Source organism: Chiloscyllium punctatum, chromosome 12, assembly GCF_047496795.1.
Source record: "Chiloscyllium punctatum isolate Juve2018m chromosome 12, sChiPun1.3, whole genome shotgun sequence".
Taxonomy (NCBI): Eukaryota; Metazoa; Chordata; class Chondrichthyes; order Orectolobiformes; family Hemiscylliidae; genus Chiloscyllium; species Chiloscyllium punctatum.
Window position 1 is genome coordinate 35,398,163 of NC_092750.1, and position 21,161 is coordinate 35,419,323.

Sequence of the window (21,161 nt, forward strand, 5' to 3'; positions counted from 1 at the left end):
CAGATTGAGTATAATTGAATTGATTTGTTGTTTTTCTTTTGCAGTGACTTGTTTTTCATCAGATGGCTGTCTGACACAAACATCAGACATAAGAATGTCAAAGCTACTAAGAAATACACATATATATATATTTGCTTCACAGTACATACACTTATAAATCAAATAGATTGTGGGTTTGGAGCATAGTATAGGACTTTACTGCATTATCCAAGCTAAAGGAATTCTGCATTGTTGGAACTGCCATCCTGTGACAGAGCCATATTATTGAGGAACTTCCTTTTTTTTAGGAGGAAGGTAAAAGATGGCAAGGTGTTTTTTTAAAAATTGAGTCCCAATGACACTGGTTAGCATTCTACTTCCAAACAATGTCATATGTTTTTTCAAGTGATCATTCATCCCCTTGTTGCTTGTGAAATGTGGCAATATGCAAAATAGCTGCTATGACAGTGACAAAATAAAGTAACTCATTTTATGGAGAGTGATTTAGAGCACCCTAAATTAACTGAAATGGTCCTTGAAATAACTCCACAATGAGCAATATTCCATCACCAAGCCACCTTTTATTTACATGTGCATAGTACATTACAGTGACCTAGCTCACCCAGAACTGGCATCTAGAGGGAACAGAACCCCTGATACTTCTGATTTTTTTTAAAATTATGAAACAGTACAAAATACAGATAACAATAATCAGAAAGCAGGCGTTCACAAAAAAACACTGTATACAGGGGAAGGGGCAGCAAAGCTAATCCCAAACCCCACTGTTCAACCAGTTTTCAGGGAAACGAGGACAAACCTCAAATTGCTCCTGTTTACATCTATCAGCCAGGATTTCCTGATTGGACCAAGTTACCAGCCTCAATCAGGGAATTCATATCTTATGAGGTCCACCTGGCTAACCTCATTCCAATCTTGCCCGGCTAAGTCCAGGGAAACAGACCCATTCTTTTTCCTGCAGCTTACCAGCTCCAATTCCTCCAACTCTGCCTTGGATACTGGCAGTATGTACCGGAGGATAGCTCCCCCACCCCCTTGCACCCAGAGCTTCTCAGCTGAAATTCATCTTTAGGTGGTAGTGCATTGAGGCTGCAACATCTTCTGTGTCCATCTCGTCCTCGGAGGTTTCTTCAACACTAGGCAGAGGACAAGAACCCATGGTTCTGACAGCCTTGCAGAAAGTTTTGAGGGACTGGGTATGCTTTCCTCCTGCCTCGGTTGTGAGGTTGCAGGTGTCCAGTGGTCCATGTGCTTGTTTAGGACTGTCTCTACTACCCGAACTTTGTATCATGAAACCTGACCTCATGTCGACCATGCCTTTTACGCAAACAGGACCATTCCCATGGCTTCAACACCAAACTTCATCTCATGAAGTAAACCCTTTCTCTCACATAGAGGCATCTTGTATCTGGCTTTGGCATTCCTGATGCCATTTCATCCTCCTCCTCCCACGTCCAGGAAGATCAGATTCAATCTAATGTGAAGTCTTCTCCCTATTAGCACCTGTGCTGGAACTGTTCCTGCAGTTGAATGAGGGGTGGCCCAATAATCAAACAGGAACCGGGACAGTTAGGTGTTGAATGAAGTTGTAGGCTGTTTTTTCAGCCTGTCTTCAAACTTTAGACTGTTCTTTCTGCCAGACCATTAGACAGTGGAAGGTATGAACTGCCCGTACATGCTGGATGCCATTTGACTTTAGGAAATACTCAAATTTCCTGCCAGTAAATGGTGGCTCATTGTCTGTGACCAATGCCTCTGGGAGTCCGGATATGTTCCTATATATATATGTTCAACCACTTTGAATGAAGGTCCACACTGACTAAAAACAGAGCCCATGAAAGGACCAGGTTATACCCAACCATTCCCACAAATGTGGGGGAGTTGCGGGCTGTAATTTTTGACCTTGATGGTACTCTGGGCACTGCCCCACCAACATGGCTATGTCTGCATCAAATCCTGACTACCAGACCTAGCTTATCACCAACATCTTCATTTTGGAAACCTCTGGAGGACTCCAGTGGAGTTTAGCCCATATCTGCAGTGACCTTTGCTCATGACAATCACACTTGCTCCCCATAATAATATACTGTCCTGTATGATGATCTGGTCTCACCAATCCAGAAAGGTTTCAGTTCCGATTGTAATGGTCCTTTTGTTTCCCCCATCACCCCCAGCTGTTTTAGTTTTGCCAAGATGGGACCTTTTGTGTCCACAGGTTGATATTGTCAGCAGTGACCAATAGGGTATCCAGAAAGCTTAAAACCAGAATGGACTCTTCTCGTGGCAGCATCATCAGTGGTGTATCAACCAGCAGGAGGCAGCTAAAGGCATCCGCATTTACCACTTGGCCTCCCAGACAGTGTTCCAACTTGTAATTGTGCACTCTGAGAATAAGAGCCCACTAGTGAATTCAACCTGAAGCTGTGAGAGGCAAGGTCTGTCCTCTTTAAGTAGCCCAAACAAGAGTGTGTGGTCCATTACTCCTACAAATTAACACCTGTAAAGGTGAACTTTTCACACCAAAGATGACAATCAAACCTTCCTTCTTTATCTGGGTGTGTCTTTGCCCAGCATCAGCCAAAGTCCAGGAAGCATATGGTATTGGGTGTTCCTCTCTGCTGGGCCACCATTGAGCCAACATTACCCTGATGCCATTTGGAGAGACATCGCATGTCAGCATCACGTCTTCCTTGGGATCATAGTGGGCCATCACCTCAAATGACGATAGCTGCTTCTTCACTTCACTAATGGCTCTACCTTGGCTATAAGAGCATTTCCAAGACTGACCCTTTTACAATATGTGACAAGGCTTCTCATTCTGGCAAGGTGATGGCGTCTTTGACTTTTTTTCAGAGAGATTGTAAATGGCCCCATCTTTGAAAAGTCTGAGAGTTTGGATGGATTTTAGCACCCACTTGTTTACAACTAGCAGATACTGCCTCAGGCAGAAGGGTTTCAGGTTTTTTAAAAAACTTGTGTAATGAAAGGGCAGTGGCCAGTTCAGCAGCAGTGTGTGTGAAAAAAGACTTCTGAAAGCAAATCCAGCCTGGTTCTCTCTTCCTTTCTTTCTCTCTCTCTCTCTCTTTCTCTCTCCCCACACCCTCCCCCCCCCCCCCCCCCACCCCTCCCCACCTCTAACTTCAAGCCTGTAAGCCTTTGTTTGTTTTTACCTTTTGTGCCAAGAGGTATTTATTGGGATTGTTGCAAGTATTTTGGAACAGCATCATCAAGTCAGGATAGCCTGTTATGTTCGGATAGGGTAAGTCATTTTGGTATTCTATGTTCTTTGTGTTTCATTCCGTAATCTTGTAAATAAATTCTGTTTTGTTTAAAACTAAGTCGGCTGACCAGCTAATTCTCTCTGGGAAAATCTGCTATATACTTTCATAAATCAAATAGTAAAGTTAGGATCTGGGCTACCTGCTTAAAGTGTTTTAAAGGGTTGGGCCTGGTCCATAACAAATAGCATGTGTAAGGCTGTTAGGATGGAGGCCAGGTCGTAACTTTCTGTAATAATTCCCTAACCCAAGGAAAAACTGAAGTTCATTGCAGGCTTGGGAACTGGGGCACTTTTCATCACCCTCACTTTATCTTCCAATAGGTGTATTCCAATCTTGTCAACTCTGTAATCCAAGTAGGTCACTTGGTGTACCTGCATTTTTCCCTTCTAAGATTGTACCCTTACCTTCAAAAATGTGTAAGCACGATGTCTAAATTCTCCAAGTGCTCTTTATTGATCTTCACAGTTAATAACATTTCATCAGATAAATGGTGACCTGGGGTAGACTTTGTAAACTGTTTTCCATTGTCCACTGGAAATAGCACAGGTTGCTAATACCCCAAAAGACAGTCTTGCATATTGATACAAACCCCTATGGGTATTAGTTGTAGCATACTTCTGGGAATCTTCATTTAGTCATTTGGCCCAACTACATGAAGGACAGACCCCGCCAGTTTTGAGTATAAGTCCTGTATGGGTGGGATGTATCTGTCTGTGAAAAGCAGTTCACCATCTGTTTGAGATCCCAGCAAAGGTGAACTAACCTGTCAGGCTTCACAATCTGTATGACCAGTGCTCATTCCACAAATTGTACTGGTGTAATGATTCCTTTGCTTTCTAGTGTCCTAATTTCAGCCTCTCCTGTTGCATATAAGGCACTGAGCAGGTCTTGCAGAATCATGGTTTCTGGTTAACATCTGAGGTCACCTTGGTCCTGTGATTCTCCACAGACCTCCTTGAAAATCATCTGGTGTTCAATTAGGACATCACTCAGGCAGCCGTTCAAGTTGAAACTTTTTCAACCAATTTCACCCCATCAAGTTTGGCCCTGGGCCCTTACCATAATCAGTGGTACTGAACCAGTAGTCTCTCACCAGAGACTGTAACTGAAGGTGTGCCCTTAATCTGTAGGGCTCCCCTGGTATAGGTTCTCAGCCTGACCAAGGTCTTATGTGAACTTAAGGGTTGGAGTCCAGAGTGAATTTTGTTAAAGACTGGGTCCGTGAACACTGATAAAGCAGCCCCAGTATGGACCTCCATAAGAACTAGGTAACCATTTAACCAGATGTTTATTTGATTCATTCTGATTTGGATGTTGCTAAGCAATTGAACTGTTCCAAACCAGTTGTAGGTGGACTTTCCTGAGTGTGCGCTCTCCTGGATATCAGCCTATGAGTTCTCTTACTCAATTTAGGGTTGTTAGAACACTTTTGCTGTCTCAAGTCTACATACTGACAGCAATTAAAATGGCCTGCTGACCCAGATCCTCGAGAAAATTTCAACCACTTGGCCAAGGTATAGCTTTGTATTGGGGTTTTGCTGTGGGCTGACCTAGGACCCCTCTGTTCAATATATGTCCAGAGTGAGGCTATACAATTGCCTTCACTCAAGTTGTGTCCCCCAAGCTCAGTTGGCCTGGTGAAGGTGTCCTCTTCCATCAGCATATCCTGTAACTCCTATGCTCCACTTGCCATGTTTTCTAACGATAAGGGCAGTTTAGTGCCTGTTGATGTCCAGTTGGGCTTCAGCCAGTAGGCAGTTTTGCATAGTTACATCATTAATCCCGCATACCAAGTGGTCTCTCACCATCTCACTTAGGATTAAACCAGAATACATGTTTCTGCCAGTCATCTTTACCTCATCAAAAATCACAATATGAATTTCCCTGGTTCCCGAACTGTCAAGTAAAACGAATAGCCTCTCAGAATTGGAGGAGGCTTGGAGTCATAATATTCCTTAGCTAAATCTGCCAACTCCTGAAAGGTTTTAGTATCTGGTGCCTCTGGGAAAATTAGGTTCCTAATAATTAAAAACGCTGCAGGTCCACACACTGTCAGGAGAATTATTTGTTGCTTTTCATCTGCCCAAACATCATTAGCTCATAAAAGATAACACATTCTTTCCACAAACTGGGCCCAGTCTTCAATGGCAGGATCGAACGAGTCAAGCTTCTGAAATAGCAGTGGGATGCCAGAAATGCCTACCCCGACTTGTAGATGACTGTTGTAAGAGAATCTCTTCAGGGGCATGTTTTTCACCGAAATAACTCCATCAAGGTTGATATCCCATCACCAAGTCACCAAGTCAGCCTCGGGAAAGCAGCCAACATAATCAAAGACCCCTTCCACCCAAGTTATAATCTCTTCCACTCTCTTCTATAAAGCAGAAGCTACAAAAGTTTGAAAATACGTACCAACAGATTTAAGAACAGCTTCTCCCCTACTGTTATCAGCCTTATAAACTAACCTATCATGTATTAGAGTTAGTCTTTCGTTGCAAGTTCTCTAGCTGTAATGCTATATTCTGCATTGTGTTCTATTACCCTGATGTAGTTATGTAAGGTACGATTTGCCTGGTTATCACACAAAACAATACTTTTCACTGTATCTCAGTACATGTGACAATAATGAATCAAAACAAATCAGATCAATGTTAGTTAGCTGAGGAGGGGGTGAAGCATGTGCTTGTGACTGGACAACCCAGAAATACCAGGAGCAAAGGAACACACCAAATGTAATGAAAGGACCACATTAGCATTTTACTAAGTCCCAATTCCAATAACCATACCGTGGGCCCTGCAAGCCAGTTTAGCCTGGATGCACGTTCTGTGCAATGCAGAAGGTGGCATATTTTTATGTCAGAAGTCCAGTAGTATTCCCTTGCAGAATTTAACTGCAGAACTCCTTTAATTGTGGCTCCCACCATGAGTATCCATGAGAAACAGGCCAGAGTCCTTTGGGCAACCTTCCATCTTTCCATGGACAACATCTAAGTGGGTAGGTATGAGCAGCAGGCAAAGAAAATATAATCTGGGTGGGGCTTTCAATGTCCACCACCAAGAGTGGCTCGGCAGCAGTACTCCAGATTGAGCTGGTCAGGTCCTAAAGGACATAGCTGCTAGACTGGGGTCTGCGGCAGGTGGTGAGGGAACTAACAAGAGGGAAAAGCATATTTCATTCTACCCTTATTAATCTGCTGGCTGCAGATGCATCTGCCAATGACAATATTGTTCAGAGTGACCATGGCATAGTCCTTGTGGAGACAAAGTCCTGCCTTCACATTGAGAATAACCTCAATTGTGTCTTATGGCACCATCACTGTGCCAAATGGGATAAACTTTGAACAGATCTAGCAACTCAAGACTGGGCATCCATGAGGCGCTGTGGGCCATCAACAGCAGCAGAATTGTACTCCAACACAATCTGAAACCTCATGGTATAGTATATTCCACACTCTACCATCAAGCCAGGGGATCAACCCTGGTTCAATAGAGAGTGCACGAGGGCATGCCAGGACCAGCACTAGGCATATCTAAACATGAAGTACCAACATGGTGCAGCTACCAAACAGGCCTACTTGCAAGCCAAACAGCATTGGCAGTAACTGATAGACAGAGCTAAGCAACCACAAAACCAACAGATCCAATCTAACATCTGTGTCCTGCCACATTAAGTCATTAATAGTGGCAGACAATTAAACAAGTCACTGTAGGAGGAAGCACCGCAAATATCCCTATTTTCACTGACAGAAGAGCAACAAACCTGCTCCGAACATAAGGTTAAAGTATTCTCAGCAATCTTCAGCAAGAAGTGCCAACTGGATGATCCATTTGGCCTCCTCCACTGGCCCCCAACATCACAGATACCAATCTTTAGCCGATTCAATTCAGTCCAAGTGATATCAAGAAACAGTTGGAGGCACTGGATACTGTAAAGACAATATTCTGGCAATAGTACTGAAGACTTGTGCTCTAGAGCTTGCCGGTCCCCTAGACAAGTTCGTCCAGTATAGTTACAACATTATCATCTACCCGACAATGGGGAAACTTGCCCAGGTATGTACTGTATACAAAGAAGCAGGGCAAATCCAATCCAGCCAATTCCCATCCCCATCAAACTACTCTGAATTATTAGTAAATGCCAGGCAATAATCACCCCCAATAAGAGTCACTGCCCCTTGTCATTCAGTGGTGTTACTATCACTGAATCCCCCACTATCAACATCCTTGGGGTTAGCATTGACCGACGTGCTTCATAAACACAGTGCAGGTCAGAGGCTAAGAAAATTGCAGCAAGTAACCTATTTCCTGACTTCCAACACCTGTCTATCATCTACAAGGCACATGTCAGGTGTATGATGGAATATTTCCCACTTGCCTGGATGAGTACAACTCCAAAACACTCAAGAAGTTTTAGACCAACCAGGACAAAGTCACTTGCTTGATTGCCAACACATCTACAAGCATCCACTTCCTCTACCGCTGATGCTCAGTAGCAGCAGTTGTACTATCTACAAGATGCACTGTAGAAATTCACCAAAGATCCTTAGACAGTACCTTCTATGACCACTGTCATCTAGAAGAACAAAGGCAGCAGATACATGGGAAAACCACCACTTGCAAGTTCCCCTTCAAGCTCCTCACAACATCTGACCTGACTTGCCATTCTTTCAAAGTTGCAGGGAGACAACCTAAGGGCATTGTGGATCGATCTATAACAGATGGAGAACAGTTCAAGAAGCCAGCTGAGCCATCACCTTCTCAAGGGCATCTAGGGACAGAAATAAATGCTGGCCAGCCAACAACGCTCATGTCCCACAAGTGAATAAGTAAAAGATAGGCATTATGACATTGTGAAATCACAGGAAAAGGGAGACAGACTGCAATGGAGTGTTGGGAGTAGGAATCCGAAGGTGGTCAGGATTCTGATCATACATGGAGCACTGTTGGATTGTGGTCTGAGATCTCAATCACAAGTAGATTTAGGACAGAAGTCAGAGGTAGTTTCTTTACTCGGAGAGTCGCAGGGGCATGGAACGCACTGCCTGCAACAGTAGTAGATTCGCCAACTTTAAGGGCATTTAAATGTTCATTGGATAAGCATATGGACAAGAATGAAATCGTGTAGGTTAGATGGGTTTCAGATTGGTTTCACAGGTCAGCGCAACATTGAGTGCCAAAGGGTCTGTACTGCACTGTGATGTTCTATGTTGTATGCTCTATGTTCACAAAGAATGGTCACACTGTGATGCAGGAACCTCTAATCAAGTTATGATTAGAGGTGGGGAGTAGATAGATCATGGGGCACGGGCATTATAATGTAGCAAGAATTCCTGCTCCTCCTGGCATATACCTCTTGGATTGAGGCCCTCCTGCTTTCTAGAACTCAAAGAATTTGCAATTATAAGTAGAATGATTGTGAAGATAAGCTGTCTGATTATAATATTTAAATGATCAACCTGTTTCCCATGAACAAATCAGTTACTCACTCTTCACACTGCCTCTGTTAAAGTCAGCAGTGAATGGGTTTGAGAGCATAATTAATTTTTCAGATCTTTGCATTTAAATCTGACATGACCTTACGTACCCAATTTAGGGAGTTAATTTCCAATCTATAGTTTCAGAATTGCCTGCCTGGAAGACTGCTTTCATTACTGGAATAAAAATCACATTCTAGGATATGCTTGTTGAAGCAGATGAATCATCTTATTTGGCTGCATGGTTTAATTTCTCTCTTAATTAATGATTACTGTGGTGCAAGGTGTATGATTTATATGTAACTTTAATATCATTTATTTTGCATTTTTGAATTGTGTGCTGGGGCATATAGGGTTTGTGTGTGTGTGTGTGTGTGTGTGTGTGTAAAGAAGGTTAATGATTAACTTGTAAGGATTTCTGTAGCCATGGTGATTTCTTTTAAAACACTGTATTTAAGAATGACTTCCTGGAGAGTTTTTTTTACAATGGAAGGGTTTGGAAGATAACAAAGTAAGGGCTTGTAGTGCCTAAGATTTTTAGATAGAACATTCTGGAGTAGCTTTTTTGGAGCCTAAAGGAAACACCAATAGCTTGGAAGAAAGATTTTTTGTTTCAGTTGGACAGTTTTCCAGAACTCTTGGCTGAAAATGGATGTGTGAAAAATATGCCTCTGAGAAATGGAGGGAACTTAGGATTGATAAGAAAGTGGTTACCTTAGTGAAAGGAATTTAGTTTAACAGCTCCAGATAGAAGTATTTGGTTAAAACTCCAAAGAGGTTATGTGAAGCTAAGCTTGTAATATAACAAATTAAAGAAGAGGCTATGAAATTCTCAGAACCCATAATTGAGGCCATAGCTAAGCCAAACCTGGGTTGGATAGAGAAGAGGATTCTCTCTGATGTTTGATTTACTGTATTGGGGATGCTGTTGGGATCAATGGGATTGTATTTTTACTGTCTGTTTCAAAACCTTTAATATGTTATATGTAATTAATTGTTTTACTGTATTTTATCATCATTTCATTTCTGTCTTCTAGTTAAGACCAAATCTTCAGTATTGTGTGTTTGTGAAAGACTACCTCATTAAAACTGAAAAGAAAAATACCTGATCTATCAAGCCACCTTTCAGTCTGTGATCTGACTTGACCAGTAATGACATCAACTGGGATTGTAACAATATAGAGTTACAATGCTACTTTCAGCAATGCATGAATTAAGAGTTAATTTAGACTTCAAACTTCCAGCTGTTACCCTCCATTGGTAGATAAATAAAAGTAGCTATCCAGTTGGCCAACAACAAGACCCACATGCCTTTTATGGCTGGTAACTACTTTGCCGTCTCTCATGTATTCGTTGACTCCAGAATATAACGTTGCAATATACATTACACTGACATCTGGGCAAATCCCATTCTGCAAACTTCAGAAAGCACATCTGTAGAACGACTACTATTGTTGCTGTATAAATTGACCTAGTTACACTCCTGGAAACTTTCTACATCTTTCAGACCGAAATTAAAACTGGGCTTGTGAAAAGTTCAGTCAAACATCGAGATACAGTCAAAAAAACCTTAATCACCTCTGTCTCAATGACAAATCATTTAGATTGGCAGTATAGTTAGGATTAATGTTGTGTTGTTCAAGGCACAGGCCAAATCATATCCTTTAGCACAGCATTGCCTCTGGCAAAATCTTAGCTAGTTTATTGGCTTGCCACCAACTTTGTGGCTAGAGTTGACAGAAAAGCAACAAATAGGTGCATTGATTGAATTGAAGTGATTGATTTGAAAGGCTAAGCTCAAGCTATGGATCACCACAATTAAAAACAAATTCACAATCCTGAAAGAGTCAATACTTATTCAATATAGTGGAGAAACAAATATCATGTTCTGAACTATCCCCATACTAATTACCACAGAGTGTTGAACTGTATTTTCTTTAGGAGAAAAAAAGTTTGCTTAAAACAAGTCTGGGAGAAATTGGTCTACTTTGTACCAGGATTGCTGCCATAAAATGGAAACCAATTTCTGCACAGAATATCCTGCACCAGATCTGTGCCACCTGCATGGCCACTGCCACATTGATTATCAGTGTTTTTGATGCCTGACAACAGTGTGAATCCAGTTTATGAATGCAATAAAGGACCCTATGCCGATTACAGGATCATTCTGCATCTTAGGACCCTCTTAGATTACACAGAATTTCTGCAAAGTTCCATAAAAAAGGTTAAATATCACACAATACCAGGTTATAGTCCAACAGGTTTATTTGAAAGTCCGAGCTTTCGGAGCACTGCTCCTTTGACAGGTAGTTGCTGATAAAGGAGCATCGCTCTGAAAGCTTGTACTTCCAAATAAATCTGTTGGACTATAACCTGGTATTGTGTGATTTTTAACTTTGTCCATCCCAGTCCAATGCCGTACCTGTGCCAATTAATTTTTCCAGATCCAAAGCTGTCTACTTAACAATTTTTGATGGCACCTCTAGATGCTGTTGAAAAAGGACAGCGTAATGTTTTTTTAAGTCATATTTATGTGGAGTCAGGGAGAGCCAGAATTTCATTCAGAAATAAACAGAAAATTAATTAAATAACATTGAAATTACATCTCCATAATGTAACTTGATCAGAAACATAATTCAAAACTGTTTTATTGTAAAATATTGTTGACAAACTTGCAAAATGTAATACATTGCTTAAAAGGACTTTGCCAATAAATTTGATATGTCTGAGCAAAGCATGTCCAACCAAGGATGAGGAATAGCCAAGTCTGCGCTCAACTGTAAATACATAATCTTGATTGTTAGGCTAAATATAATTTTGTAGCAAAGGATAGATCTACTACTACAGAAGCCACATTTAACACTTCCAAACCAATAGATGCACATTTGCAAGCCAATTTGTTAAACAAAAATTTTTGTTCAAAAAGACTATGTGCATTAATTTCAGAATTATCACAATTATATAAAGCTAAAATAACTATTTCTATCTTGGTTCAGTTAGAAGGGATCTAATTCTCCTGCCACTGTGTGTTGTGTGCAATTTTATTTTGGGTGGGCTGAGAGGTAAGTTTCTGTAGTAGTCATAATACTCCCACTGACAGGCTGAGGAGAAGTCGGAGGAGCTGTTTGACAGAATTAAGGAGTTAGTTCCCACTGATATTGAGACAGTTTGGCCCATCTAATAGATCAGACAGCTGATCAAGGGCAGCCAGAGAAAACTAGAGATTTCTCATGGAAAATCAGGTGGAAGCTTTCACAGTGTATTAAAAAAAGGATCTCTTTAATCATCCTGATCAGAAATGTTATGACACATTGTTATGGATCAGACCAAAGCCCCTCTAAACATGCCAAGGAGACAGCCTAGACCCTGACATTTTCTTATATTAAAAGTAAGTGGCAGATGTTGCATTTTGGATGCAATTTGATTGGTCAAACTGTCAGGCTTGAAGCAAAACACACTATAATTAAAATACAAACAAAAGAAAGAAGGATTGGAATAACTTTACTCAATCAGAAAAATTAACAGAATGATAGATTATCAAACTACCTAACAGCAACTGTTCCAATATAGTAACATCTTATAAACACACCCTTGGCAATGGCAAATTCAGTAAAATAGATTGTCTCATATGTAATTCTCCAGTCCAATAGGATGGAATATCAAGAAAAAACTCTGTGTGCGTGAGAGGGAGAGAACTCAAGCATTTTTTTGTGACAGTGAGAGATGTACTGCAGCTTCCAAACTCCAAAGGCTACCAAAAGGGAAACTAAAATCCTGGATATGTGAGAGTGTAACTCCACTCCTCCATGCTGCTTCTTGTATTCCAATTTTAAATAAAACCCAAGACTCAGAAGCTGTTTACTTTATTGAAGCAGACCACTCGTAACCTCACTCTCAATCTCTCTTCAATAAAAAAAAGGACAAAATACATCTCTTAAAGCCATCGTATCATCACAACATTAGTATTGCTGGTGGGACTTGAACCCAGACCTTCTGGCCAAGAGGTAGGGATGCTACCAGTGGCCACAAATTGCCTTTTTCACAGTGTATAAACATTGATAATTATTGTTTTATTGAGGAAATTACAATTGCTGGTGAAGAAAACAAAAAAAATTGCTTTGATGGACTGCATTTGGGTTAAGGCATGTTACTGATCAATGCTGAGGGTTTTACCTTGCATCCTAACCCACACAGAACTTGGCATCTGATGTCAGATGTGTAAATTATGAATGTTTTCATTCCCAATACAGAAACTCCAAGTGACATAAAATTCCCACTTCCCTGAATTAAGCTTGTATGAAGGGTTATATAATAAATGTGCTGAATTATTTTGTAACTCAGCTGGGTAAAAAAATGTTGCATCAACTACTGATTTTTAAACTCTGACGAATCATGAAATACATGTAATTAAGGGCTTCTCTTATGTCAATTGTACTGTAATTATGAACTGGCAGAAAGTACTCTTGTGGTTTGAAAACTGTTTATTTGTGGAAGTCTCAAGACACTTACTTTGCATAATGAATAGGAAGGGTTATTTAGAGGACACCTTAGAATCTTCTCTTAATATCAGATAAAATTAATTGAAATAATCTCAAAAGAAAATTCAAATCCATAAATCTACATATTCCTGCTGCTATGAAATTATATTAAATTCAAGTTTGAGTATTTACATTCTTTTACTGCATAAGATTGTTCAGATCATTGCATAACTTAAAAGTTATATTTTAAACTTTAAACTATTAAAAACATTTTTTTCACCATAATCTTTACAACAAAACTGGTGCTTCTCTGACTGAAAAAGAAATGTCATGAACTGGGAAATTGCATTATTTTGTTTTATAAAAGTCACATAGATTTTTCTTCAAACATATTTAGTAGTTCCTTACCAATGGTAAATTATTAATCTTTTAGTTCTACATCTTTTCTACTGTGCAGTATGATAAGGCTTGCTCACACAAAATGATGCCTTTAAAAGGTAATAGGAAAGAATTTGATTATAAATGTTACAATGGATAGCCTCATATTGAATCTGTATTCCTAACCATTATTTACAAGATTCTCATTAGTGCTCCAATAACCACTTTGCTGTGATGGAAATGCAACACTCAACTTAAGTACTTCTTGGCTTGCCAGAGTGCTGTGACCTTGGCCATGCACCACTCACTGAAGTCAGCCATCTTACAGGCATTTCTAATAAAGACAGAGTTCAAGCAGCAATGCATTCATTGAACACATATCATGGTGTCAAGAATGGAGCTGGGATCGAGTTTTGAAAAGCTGTCATTGAGCCCCAGGCTACTAAAAGTAAAGCTTTAAAAGCCACTGAAAAAGAAAAGTAAACAAAGAACCAGGCTGTGACTGAATCATTTGGTGAGTCACATTTTTCCCTCTTGTGCAATGGGTGTAAATTTTCCTTTCCCAGCTCCAGTCAAAAGGAAAGGCGATGTGAAAAACAGAACTGGCAAGTTTTCCGCTCTCAATGGCAAAACTGCAAGATTGCAACAGATTTTATTGCAAGCCAGATAGGTACTTTTGACTTTTGGGGAGAGACAGGTGTGAGACAAAACTGCAATTTAAAATGCGTGGAGTACACAGTTCATTCACTGACAGGAAAACTTCTTTGTCCTGGATCCCAAAAAGGTGAGAGCTGTAGTAGCAATTAGTGACTAACTGACGTAAAAGTAATGCAATGACTTGTTGGATCCATGAACGACTTAGCAAATGTTTTTCCAATTTGTCATCGATGTGTGAACCATTGTGCCACCCCTCTGCCAAGGTGATATTGGGGCACAGACAAGAAGCACATTCACTAAAATCAAGCATCTGCTAACAGCAATGCAGGTACTATACTGAATCACAAACTGAACAGCACTGTGCTCAGAGTCCCTTTGAAAGGTCCCTCACCATTCCTTGCTTGTGAACATTTTCATCAATTGGGGGAAGAGACAAAGTAACAATTAATTCCAACAACAAGTCACCTGAAAGCATTTTTCGCTGTTGTTATCTGTTTCCAAGCACCTACAAAGAATGTTCGTCAGGTTACAGAGTTACCATCTTGACGTGATACACAAGCGACGCAGGTGGATTTATATGTCAAGTGCAGCACTCCCAATGAAGAAAGTCAAGGTAATCACAAAAGAGTGTTAAATCTTGCAGACTGAAAGTGAAGCAGCAACTTAACATGCTCTGGAAATAATCAACCCAACAGCAACCTTTCCTCCAATTCTCTTACTGGCTGCGTGAGCCTACAAGGCCTATGTGTGGCAACAACTTCTGGAACTGGAAGTCAAAGCTGTGATCGATATGCTGGTGCTGATTGTTATCTGGAGAACATCAGAGCGACAGTGTACACATGCAGCTGCACAGCTTAGAGGGGTTGTTGCCCAGTGGTGATATTGAATCTGACAGACAAGGGTCTTTCTCAAATCAAGTGAACTACCCAACAAGCATAGCACCCTCCTGTGGTCACGAGAGCATATTGGGCAATTAGGAATGGACAACAAAGGCAACGCTCCATCCTGTGAATGAACTAAAAATATGTATGCGAGAAGGAACATCACCCAGATGAACAGACAATGATAATGCATACCATTAAAATAAAAGACCAAGAAGATCTAAAGACTGTGTATGCAATGCATATGCAGAGATTAACTAGAATAGAATTAGTAACTGCTATGACATTTGGATAGAAATAATGATGAGCTATCTGATTTGTGGGAGTCATGTGACTTCACCTACGAGACACTCACAACAAGCAGCCACCTGACAGGATTTTTTAATGAAGACTAAGTAGAAACAGCAGTGTACTCTTTGAACAAGTAACATAATTTAACTGTAATTGTAATTCATGAAGGATCCCATAATAGCACTTTCCAAACCCAACCTTTACCCTCCAAGCCACTCACTACCCTGACTTGGAACTATATCGCCATTCTTTCATTATTGTTGGGTCAAACCCTGGTATTCCTTTATTAACAGGACTTACAGTGTCCCTAAAACCCACCATCACTATCTCCAGGGCAGTTAGGGACGGGCAATAAATGTTGACCTAGCCAGTGACTCTCACATCCCATGAATTAATTATTAAAAAGTATCAGTGAAAAGTACAGCTCAATTCCTATGTCAAATTTGTTATGGATACTGGAATTTTATAAGATGGTTATGTTTTCAACTGTCTCCTTCAGTTTAAGGTAAAGTGAACTAGTTTGGAGATTAGGAAGTGATTACCTGCAAACTCTACCCAGCAACAAGCATGTGACCTCATACTAAATCTGCCTGGAGACCATATGGCTTGCTTTTTATGAAGATGTAAATTGAAATTGAAACAACTTGCAAGTGAAATGTGAGTTTTAACACCCAGGTACAAAAGAGGGTGGAGCTGGTCTTGCAGTGCACAGTCTCTCAGACTGTCTGACTCAGTCAAATGGAGAACATTCCTGATGAAGGGCTTATGCCCAACATGTTGACTCTCCTACTCCTTAGATGCTGCCTGACCTGCTGTGCTTATTCCAGCACCACACTTTTCAACTCTGACTCTCCAGCATCTGCAGTCCTCACTTTCTCCTCCGCTTTGAGAATGCAAACCCACAACAGATATAGACTGTTTTGGGGGTTAACTACCAAGCAGAATGCTACTGAGGACAGATTTCTGGTTAGAAGACCAAGGCCTGAGGAGAGTAAAGAACCAAGGTTACAGAAGGTATCTTGCTTCTAGAAGTCCATTAAATTATACTCAGAGAATTGAGTGAAGTGACTTTGTTTGAAAGATCGTGAAAAGATGTAATCTGATGTAACCTGGTGAGGCAGAGAGAAGACATCCTCTTAAAGCCAGGCGGAACTTTGGGCATTTTACATAAAACTACATTTTTGTTGATAGCATGGTGTAATCTATAAATATGGTTTGGGGTTTTTAGTTTGTTAAGAAGCTAATGGGGGATTATATTTTCTGTAGTTCTTATATTAGTTGCCTATTGAGTAGCAATTAGTCAATATTGACTGCAGTTTGTTTGTCGCAGTAGGTCATAAAATGTGATAGCTTTTGTGATTCTTCACATTGGTTCCTGGGAAACATATATCTTTTTTGTAAAGATATCAATCTCTATGGGGATCATAACAAATTCAAAGTAAGGTTCCATAAAATAATAAAAATTAGACAAATTATAATTATAGTTATGTATTGGTTTGCACCTCACAATATAAGATCCAGTCAGTTCCATTGAGGAAAGGTGACTCGCCATAAATAAATCTTATATTACTATGGAAGAGCAGGATCTGGAACAAAGCAGCAACTCAGGAAGTAAACTTCTCTAGCCACTTGCTGTTCTTATTCTAAAACTCGAGTGATTGAGGAACAGAGCACAGCCATGTCTTATAGTATACCTAAGCAAGTAGGAGTCCCCTACTTATAAACACAATCCTACACAGGGATGTAATTACAAAGATCCGATATATGAACACTTCCTGTACTTAAAAGTGGTTCCTTTACATTGTCTTGCATTGTGTTCCGACTTGCAAACAAACTGAAGAACAGAATTCGTTCATAACACAGGGACTGCCTGTAATGTAATCTTGAAGACAGAGAAATTCAATCCAGGCATTAAAAGGAGCATTGTAAAGACACAGAACAAGCAGTTTTGGAGATGGGCAAGGTTATCATGCTTTGCATAGATAACTTTAAATTCGTAGCATGGCCCTAGAGTTTAGATTAGCTTGTGGCATTGTTAGTGTCAGAGATCTTAATGCCATTAAAGGTACACAGATAACGGACATTGAGTAAGAACTGAGAACATTTATGAAGAGGGAAGTCCCTTGAAGGGGTTCTTTTAATTTGGCTAATTGATTAATTAAAGTAATATAAAGCTGGATAACTGGGTCACTGAGTTAGTAACTAGGAGCCAGATCTGTCATGCTGCTTCTTGTGAACAAGGGAAATTCTATCAAGGAAAATATTTGTTTTTGTGCTTTACTTCCTGGGTTAGTTCCAATAGCAATGGAATCTACTGCTGTGGAGGTAAGGAGATTGTTGGGAGTGGGGCATAAGGGGTAAAGGATTGTAATGGAAGACAAATAATAGAGTTGCAATGAAGAAAACTTTGATGAACAAATCTGCTTAATCTTGATGGGGAGCATTGCAAATTCAAAGTAAGATTCCATAAAATAATCAAAATTAGACAGACTATTTGGACTTTAATTAAAGTGGTTGGTTTTGTGCTATTGTGAAGTAGCAGAAACAGAAAATAAAGACTTGAACGAAATATTTTTCTTTAGCTTGATATTGTATGGCTGGTGGTGTTTTCCATGGATCTGCTTTTCTGCTCTACGTTGATATAAATAATGCTAGCCATGATGTGGACGCACTGGTATTGGATGGGTGGACAAAGTCAGAAGTCACACCACACCAGGTTATAGTTCAACAGGTTTATTTGAAATCATAAGCTTTTGGGCACAGCTTACAAAGGAGCTGCACTCCAAAAGCTTGCGATTTCAAATAAACCTGTTGGACTATAACCTGATGATGTGTGACTTCTGACTAAATAATTTTAGCAAAAGGATGAGAAAAATGGCAACAAAATACATTGATGATGCTAAAATAGGGACAGAGCAGTGTGGGAACAAATCCCTGCAACTTAAAACATTCATTATCAAAGTTCTCTTTAGGAATTTATTTGTATTTATAATTTTGGAACATTTCAGATTATCAGATAAGATATTTAAATATGGTTGCAATGTAGAACAATTAAACAATGGGATCTGTTGCAACACTGAGAAAAACAGATGATTTAAATAAGGATGGAAATCAAGTTAGACTTTATTTTGAGAGTACTTATAAACTTAAATTACAGTGCAGTGCATATTCAAAAATAAATTATGGATTATACAGCCTACACAATGTTATCATGTCCTTAGATAATGGGGCATGCAGCATATGACTCAACAGCACTATCACATAGAAATCAGTCATTAAATGGTTACAGCACAGAAGGAGGCAATTTGACCCCAAAGTGACTGTGCTTGTTGCCTGCCAGCATATCAGCTACTCCCATTTTTTAGTCCTTTCAAAGCGGCCTACAATTATATTTTCTTTACAGATGTGTTTTCATTAAATGTTTTTCCAATCTCTTTTTGAAAACATGATTGAATTCATCTCAAACAAATTCTCAGGCAGTGAATTCCAGATACTACTTGCTTCATAACAACATTTCTCTTCATGCCGCCAGTGGTTCTTTTGCCATTCATTTTCAATCAGTGTCTTCTGGTTGTCGACGATTTAGCCAGCGAGAACTGTAGCTCCATATCTACTCTGTACAAATCCCTATAGAGTCAGAGTCACACAGCATGAAAACAGTCTCTTCGGTCCAACTTGTCCACATTGACCAGATGTCCTAAAATGATCTAGCAGCACTTGGCCCATATCCCTGTAAACCTTCCGATTCATGTCCTCATCCAGATGCCTTTTAAATATTGCCATAGAGTCATAGGGTCATACAATACAGAAACAGACCCTTTGGTGCAACTAGTTCATGCAGACCACAATCCCAAACTAAACCAATCCCACCTGCCTGCGCTTGCACCATATTCCTCCAAATATTTCCTAACCATGTACTAACCCAAATGTCTTTTAAAAGTTGTAACTGTACCCACTTCCACCATCTCCTCTGGCAGCTGTTTCTAAACATGCACCGCACACTGCATGAAAACTTGCCCCTCAGGTCCCTTTTAGATCTTTCTCCTATCATCTTAAACCTATGCCCTCTAGTTTTGGACTCCCCTACCTTGGGAAAATGACTTTGGCTATTCACCATGCCTCTCTTGATACTATTAACCTCTAAAAGGTCACCCCTCAGCCTCCTAAACACCAGGGGAAAAAATCCAGACTATTTGGTTTCTCCCTATAGCTCAAACCCTCCAATCCTGGCAATATTTTTGTAAATCTTTTCTGAACCTTTTCAAATTTAACAACATCTTTCCTATAGCAGGGAGACCAGAACCGAATACAGAATTCCAAAAGTGGCCTCACCAATATCCTGTACAGCCTCAACATGACATCCTAATTCCTATATTCAAGGCACTGACGAATGAAAGCAAGCATTCTTCACCACCCTGTCTACCTGTGACTCCAATTTAAAGGAACTATGCACCTGTACTCCTACGTTATAGAGTTTTTTTGTTCAGCAACACTCCCAGGGCCTTACCATTGATGTTAAATGCCTTCATCAAAAAAAGTCAAAACAATAGCACTTTCAAAAGGGAGAGATACAGACAAAGGAAGCCCTCCTCCTCTAACCTAATAATAAGACCCGTTGTGGTAAGCAGGTAAGTGCTGCATTTTGCTTGTTTGTTTCTTTAGATCCAGTTTTCTTTTTAAAGTTTACCTTTCAGAGGGATGGCAGCGAAGGCAGTGCAATGTTCCTCTTGCAAGATGTTTGAGGTGAGGGAAGCCATTAGCGTCCCTGCTGATTACACTTGCGGGAAGTGCACCCATCTCCAGCTCCTCCAAGACCGTGTTAGGGAACTGGAGCTGGAGTTGGATGAACTACGGATCATTCGGGAGGCAGAGGTGGTCATAGATCAGAGCTTTAGGGAAGTAGTTACTCCAAAAGTTATAGACAGATGGGTGACAGTGAGGGGGACTGGGAGGAAGCAGCCAGTGCAGGCACCCCCTGCAGTCGTTCCCCTCAATAACAAGTATACCGTTTTGGATACTTGTGGGGGGGATGACTTACCAGGGGTAAGCAACGAGGTTCAGGCCTCTGGCATGGAGCCTGTCCCCGTTGCTCAGAAGGGAAGGGCGGAGAAAGGTAGAGCGATAGTTATTGGGGACTCAATAGTGAGGGGCACAGATAGGCGGTTTTGCGGGGGCGACAGAGACTCACGTTTGGTATGTTGCCTCCCAGGTGCAAGGGTACGTGATGTCTCTGATCGTGTTTTCCGGGTCCTTAAGGGGGAGGGGGAGCAGCCCCAGGTCGTGGTCCATGTTGGCACCAACGACATAGGTAGGAAGAGGAGTAAGGATGTTAGGCAGGCTTTCAGGGAGCTAGGTTGGAAGCTCAGAGCTAGAACGAACAGAGTTGTTGTCTCTGGTCTGTTACCTGTGCCACGTGATAAAGAGTCGAGGAATAGGGAGAGAGAAGAGTTAAATGCGTGGCTACAGGGATGGTGCAGGAGGGAGGGATTCCGGTTTCTGGACAACTGGGGTTCTTTCTGGGGAAGGTGGGACCTCTATAAACAGGATGGTCTCCACCTGAACCTGAGGGGCACCAGCATCCTTGGGGGGAGGTTTGCTAGTGCTCTTTGGGAGGGTTTAAACTAACTCTGCAGGGGCATGGGAACCTGGACTGTAGCTTTAGGGTACAGGACCTTGAGTGTAGGGAGGTTAGGAACAAGGCATCGATCTCGAAGGAGGGTGCCG